Genomic DNA, 7438 nt, shown 5'->3' with positions numbered 1-7438 from the left:
TGGTAGCTGCTAATGACGCCGGTGGACGTCCAAAACATCTTGAAAAAAGGTAAATGTTGCTAAAAAATGAGAATTGTTGCAATGACGTCTAATTTTAGAGCATTTACAGGTCACTTCTGTTGATTTTGAGGGAATTAAAGGTAGTTTATGTTGATTTTGGATCACTTTTAGTACATTTTATGGGCATTTTGGATGATTTCCTGGTAGTTTTAAGGCATTTCTGGGTTAAATAAGTTTTATTCGTCACTTCCAAATGATTTTGAGGCATTTCCAGGTCACTTTTGTTGCTTTTGGGTGGATTAAAGACAGTTAATGTTGATTTTAGATCACTTTTAGTACATTTGTTGGCAGGTTTGAGGCTCACTACCTATACATTTTGGATTATTTTCAATTATGTGAAGGCATTTCTAGGTCACATCCTTTTTATTAGTCACTTCCAAATGATTTTGGGTTATCAGCAAGTCAAAACGACCTAAAATTGACCTGAAAAATCCTCCAAAATGAACCGAATCTAAGCAATAATTTCCCCCAAACCGGAAAGATTGACTGCAAACACACTGCCTTTTATGCCGCTAGACATAAATAACATCGACTCGATCCTAGTGGAATATTTTGCTCGCAAACATCTTTTCCCTTTGCTCTTTTACATATTTATTTTAAGAGTGACACCTTTTTAAAAAAATACATATATATCTATGGATTGTCAGTGGGTGCACATTTTGGTCATTTTCCATCTACCATGATGCCAAGCTTCCTATTTTCGAATGGCAAAGGCTAAAGGTAGGTAGGAATGGTCGCTGCACGTGATTGTTTCCGGCTTTACTGGCATTTCTTTTTTCTTTTCCTTGACTTGCTTTGCTTTGCTTTTGCTTTCCGCCCACAATCATTGAGCGCACGGCCCCAAGAAAGACGCTGCTATAAATAGAGGTGTTTCCCGTGCACGTTTCGCTTTGATCGCTGCCGCTCTCATGGAGACCCCCCCTTCCCGATACATCCCCCCGCCCGCCCGCCATCCATCCACACACACATGTACACACACATATACACACACGTATACACACACACACCTTCCCTGGCTTTTCCTTCCCACATGTTGTTCCACATTCTCCAGATGCAAAGCAAGGCTGGTCGCTTACTCACAGCCGCTTGTCATTTATTATTAACTCATCGCCAGCCATTGACAATGATGGACGCTCCATTCATTTTAACATGTCATTTCACCTGTCAAATTTAGCACTGAAATCTGGGGGATTTTTTTTATTTATATTTGACCATTTCCTATAGGGTTAAGAATCATTCACTCAAAATTGATTCGATTTACATCTATTTTTGTCCTTCAAAGTTCCCCCATTCATGTCTTATTAACATTTCATCTCATTTTTTGAACCGCTTTATCCTCTCTAGGGTCGCGGGGGTGCTGGAGCCTATCCCAGCTGACTTTTGGGACACCCTGAATTGGGCAGAATGAGAGAAATAACCAATTACTTGTATGTAGGGGCAATTTAGAGTGTCCAATTAGCCTAGCATGCATTTCAGGAAACCGGAGTACCCAGAGAAAACCCACACAGGCTTGGGGAGAAAATGTTAACACCACACAACCTGGATTAGAACCTCCCACTCCCATTTTATGTCACTTTTTGGGATGTATTTGTCTCCAGAAATGAAAGAAGTGAGTGAAAATGTACAGTGAGGGACCTGAAGCATTGCAATTTCTCCTAAAATGACTTTTTGGGGGGTTACCTACATGTAATTGATGGATGATTTTTCTGTTGGCTTGGGCAGGAGCGAGCTAGCTAGCAAACGTGAGGACCTCCAGTGACTTTGAAGCAGCTTGACAATTTGGCAGCCCGCTGATTTCCTGCGTGTTAGCAACGGCGCGGCAACCAGCGTCCATATGGACCTCATCAAGTGTGCCGTGCGGCGCCGGGTGACGACATATGTCTCCTCCGCACGTCCTCCGCTTACACACCTGCCAGTAGAAAAAAAAATTAATAAATAAATGAAACACATTGCAAACTGTCTGTTTTTAAATGGGATTAGCTAAAACTGCTGCAAAAATCAGGTACCATTTTTTTATAATCCAAAAAACAAAATTAAATTAAATATTTCATTTGATTATAATGTTAAAACATTGCCTAATAAAGATTCATTATGTTCTGTTTGATTTTTTTAAATTTTGAATATAATATTTTATTTTTATTTATTTACATTAATTTTATTTATTTGTATTGTATTTATTTAATTACTATGAAGCATAACAAGATGAAGACTAGGATAATTATATTAAGACTTAATTTTAAAAATATAAACAATCAATATTTAAATGACAAAATTGTAAATAAAATTTAAAAATCTAATTAATAAAAATAGAAGGCAATATTTCCAAATAGACTGCTTAGCAGAAAACAAAATAAATTATTAACCCTTATAACCATATCATAATAAAAATATTATAAAAATTGATTCCAAAAATTGGATAATTATATATTATTATATAAAATTGGACGTCTATGCCCGTCAATGGCAAACATTTGAGTGGCATTTTGAAAAACGTATAGCGCAATCACCGTGCCGTTTCGACCCGACGACGCGACGTGGAGTTGGCAAACAAAGCGCGTCAGTCAGCGAGCGGGCGCCCACTCGTTAATCTCATGCATATTTAATACGGGATATTAAAAAAAACAAACGTGACTGCCGTCTCTATTTTTAGCGCGCGTGTGGCACGTGTTGGCACCGCCACAAATGTCAAGAGCGCGCCAGACGATACGGGGGAACGCCGTTTCGGGCTTCAAATGGCTTTTTGCTCATTGACAGCCATGACTGGAGATAAGCGTCCAATCCATTAGAAACGGGAGGCACGGCAGCAAATGTTTATCCCTTCACGCTTTTAATGTGATTGGACGTCCGCTACCGATAAACTCTGCAGTTGACGTCGGAAGCAAGAAAAAGGTGTCCTATCAAAATGGCTTCAGGGCGGCCATCTTGCTAGGAGCAAAGTCATTGATTACTCAGAAAAGATTATTTCATCAATGTCAATAACGGTAATAGCGTCCAATTGTTTTGAAGAGGGATGCTAGGCGCTAACTGTGTGACTTTCAACTCCAGTTGAATTTTATTTACTTCCAATTTAATTAATAAACAGGAAGTAACCCCCAAATTCCCTCAAGCTAACAGGAAATGATCCAAAATACAAACAAAGCGACCAAAATCCAACAAATAGTGACCGTTAACGTCCTAAAACTATAAGGAATTGATCCAGGAAGGCCCAAAAAAAGCGCAGAAAGTAGTTCAAAGCCATCAGGAAGTAATTCATAAACAGAAAATTGTAACCGGAAACGATGCTAACTATTAGCAAAGCGTCTGAAAAAAAAAAACAACAGAAAGTGACCGCTAGTGTCCTAAAACCCAACGACAAATGACATGAAACCATCAGGAAGTGATCTATGAATGCTTTAAAAACGTATAGAACAACAAGAAGGGACTTACGACTTTTAATTTTGACTATATAGTCATTTTTCCTTTCCCCATTTCTTTCGCATCTGGCCGGGGAAAATCAAATCAACGCTGACTGATTAGCGCGCATGCGCGTACGTGCCTGTGCGTGTGTGTGTGTGTGTATGGGCTCAACCTGTCAATCATCTCGCTAGCCATGTCCCGCAGGAAGAAAAGCCAGGGGCACGGCGCGATAATCCTGGAAAAAAATGATATCTGTATCAAGGAGTGATGAAGGTAGAGATATGCTGTCAGGGAAAATGGGGGATGACACTAGGGGGGAGATCAGGGGTTGACACGAGGGGGAGGATTATACTCCAGGTAGCCTCCATATTTTGCTACTTCCGTCAATTTGGGGATGCCTTCAGGGGCAGTGGGAAAGTGCAACGCTGTGTTGGGGTTATGCTTCTCAGCGGGACAGATTTGCAAAATGTGCAAGAAAAAGACAAATGGAAATATGATTGATGTCTTTGGGACTTTGTAAATTCATTTGGGATGCATGGAATATCAATTTAACATGATATAGTTGTTCAATTAAAGAAATTGTACATTCTTGACTTTATATTCACATTCTTTTGGCTGTGTTTTCAACTTTTAGTAGCATTTAACATGAGAAAAAAAGGAATTTTGTAGTTTGCAGATGGTTATTTGTATAGTGAAATAGTAGTTTTGGAACGTTAAGTACTTTTTGGGAGTCTGTCTACTAACAATAATGCGCTTTAACGAATGATGATGATGATGAGCATCCTGGAAAATTGGAGCAGTCGGAAATGCAAACAAAACAAAGATCGAATAATCCTCCATTTTGGCTAGCAAAAAAAAAAAACATTCGCTCTTACCTCTGCCAAGGAGATTTTTTCATGTCAGCGTGGGCTGCTTACTTGCTCGCTTGCTCGCTTTTGCTTGGTTTGTTCTGCTTCCAGAGTCTTTTTTCCAAATGTATATGGATACACATTTAATGTATTACATATATTTGAACTTGATTTTTCGGGGTAATTGGCAAAGGAAAAGTACACAAACTGTTGAACTCTATTCAAAGAGCTGCCTAATCTAAAAAAAAAAAAAACAATTACTTTTTCCTATCATTTTTTTGTAAATTTGAGATATATATATATATGCATACATAGCTATGATACTGTCCAAAAAAAATAAATGTAAATATTATATCTAAAATGGTCCAGCCCACATGAAACCAAGTCATATTTTTTTTGCCGTCTTTCCTCCCTACCGTCCTTTAGCCCCTCCTCCCCCTGTGCACCTGCCACCACTAATCCTGAGGGTTGTGATGGCGGGCCAGGTGCCCTCCCCCGCTCCGACCCCCCTCCCCCAGCCTCCAAACATCAACACCCCTGGGAGCGGAACAGGAGGCGTGCGTGACGATGATAGTCACGGACGGACAGACGTCGTCGCATCCTTCGCATCCTTCGCCCTTTCACGTCATTGAGGGGAAATTCGGCGAGTGCTCGGGATGTCCAATCCGGAGGTCAGGTGCCAATGTTTTAGGACAAGGGTGTCAGACTCGGGTTGGTTCGTGAGCCGCTTTAACGTCAACTTGATTTCACTGGGGCCATTTTTGATAGAATATTTAGTTATTTCTTTTATGAATGGATTAAATAAACTGGATTAAAAGCCCTAAATATTCAGTTTTTTATAGATCTATAACAATGTTTATTTTAGCTTTTTTAAAATATATTTTTAGATTTTACAAACTGATTTTTGGACTAAAAACAGAAAAAAATGATTAAAAAATGACTATTATTGATTTAAAAGGGGGAAAATTAGGAAATGTAATATCCATCTATACTCTTCATTTGAATTTGATCCTAAAACAGAAAGTCAACACTCATTAACTTTCTTGGGCCGCACAAAATGATGCGGTGGGCCACATTTGGCCCCCGGGCCGCCGCTTGGACACCTGTGTTGTAGGATGTTAAAATCTATGTGGACCGGGAGAAGAGTTAACTTATTATAAATAAAGATATGGCATTTGAATATGAGTTCTTTTCCTGGTTCTTGATTTAAAAAATGAATATAGAGTAAAAAATGGATTTTAAGGAATTCTGAGATCACTTTCTGTACACTTTGGAATATTTCTTCTTGTTTTTAGACCACCTTCTTGCTAGTTTTTAGACATTTAGCGGTCACTTTGTAGATTTGAGGTGACTTTAAGATAGTTTGACGACATTACCTTCCACTTTCTGTTCATTTTTTGTTGCTTTTGTCGCATTTTCACGTGCCGTTCTGAAGATTGGTCACTTCCCGGTCATTTCTTTTCAATTTCTGTCGCTTCCCGCTGCGATTGGGTCACCTTCTGTTGATTTGCGGCCCGGTTCCCATGATTTGGTGTCTGGTAATATTTACGTTCCCTGGGAAGGAGAGTGCAAGTACAAGGTGGGACGACAACCAAGATGAGTTTGACCCCCTGGGGTGAGATGGATGGCTCCCTGGGATTGGTCCAGAGCGCCATTCCACACCCAAGAAGCACCTCTTTCCGTGCGTTTCATGTACGGCGGCGTAGATTGATAGCCACGGAGGGGGACGTGGGGACACCGCAAAGGCGGACGCCACTGACGGATGCACGCACCTTCTCGCCGTCCGCTGGTCGGTTGGATGTGGCCATCCTTCAGCGAGTACGCCGTCTGCCTTCGCCGCCATTCGTTAGCGCCGACAAGCGCCTCCTCGGGTTCCATCGAGCGTAAAGAAGGAAAACTGGAATCAAAGTCACTTGGATTACGTTTGTCCTTGGGGGACTGGCCAAAGTCCTCGTCAGGATTAAATGGGACATTTTTGTGTTGTAGCATTGGAGTCCTAAATTGGTCATTTTTAAGATTCAAATTATTGACATAACAAAAAGGCAACTAATAAAAAGAAAATGGCAATCATGCGGCGCTTTGGCGTCTCATTTATTTGTCGTAAGACTGGAGCATGTGCTAACGTGGCTAACGCTGTGTTTTTTTTCTCTCCCTCAAGTATCGATCACAGTGTTCTTTTACAACATTGATTGCCCCATTAAAGATCTGGTCAGTAATTAAAGGCAAACGCAATTAACACCCGCAGCTTTCGTAAGGCCGGCCCACCTCGCTACTCGCCATTGACAGAGAACAACGTCAAAATATCGCCAAAAACGCCAAATGTCATTGTACAGAGAAGAGGGGGAATTGGCAAATGAATACATCTAAAATGTATTCAATTTCAAATAAAATGTGTTGAATTTTTTATTCAAAATATCTTATTTTAACATTCTTAAAAATATGTGTAACTTTAAAAATTAATGTGCCTTTTTGACGTATATAAAAAATGGAGGAAAAGCAGTATTTACCAATAAAATAATGAAGGAAAAACTGTTTTAAAATATAGATAATAATATATTATATATGTAAGAAAAATTGTCAAGTAACCCTAACAGACATGAATGAATCCACTCAAACTATTGAAAGTAAACAAAACTAATTAGCCAATTTAGTAAAAGCGTGAAGTCTCGTAAACAGATTGGCTGTGGAACGCCATTACCCAAAATAAAGCGCTTGTGGTTTTGCGGATTATTTTGGCATTGTGGAGAAAAGGCTTGGTGCGGATCTCATCAGGTTTATTTTGTCCTTCGCTCGCCTGCCCGCCGTCTATTTGCGGCACGTGCTATTTTTAGCCACGGCGGCGGTGGCGGCGGCAGCGCACAAACTGACCAATTTCAAAGGCGCACGTGAGGCGCTAAGCCCAAGCCGCTATCGGCTCGCTCTCTCGCTCTCTCCCTACGCCTCTTCCATTCCCACCGACCAATCAACCGGACAAACGTGACTTCCTTCCGTCCGTTTGTCCGGGCTAACCGCTTCGGAGGCCTGTCGCGGCCACGTGCCGCTAGCAACCGGCGCCGCCAGCGTATTTTGTTGGTATTTTTTGCCCCTCACAGGAGATACACGGGTGCTCCACGCCAGCGTTTTTAAAAAAGTCA

This window comes from Stigmatopora nigra, chromosome 6, assembly GCF_051989575.1.
Source record: "Stigmatopora nigra isolate UIUO_SnigA chromosome 6, RoL_Snig_1.1, whole genome shotgun sequence".
Lineage (NCBI taxonomy): Eukaryota > Metazoa > Chordata > Actinopteri > Syngnathiformes > Syngnathidae > Stigmatopora > Stigmatopora nigra.
This window is presented reverse-complemented; position numbering follows the sequence as displayed.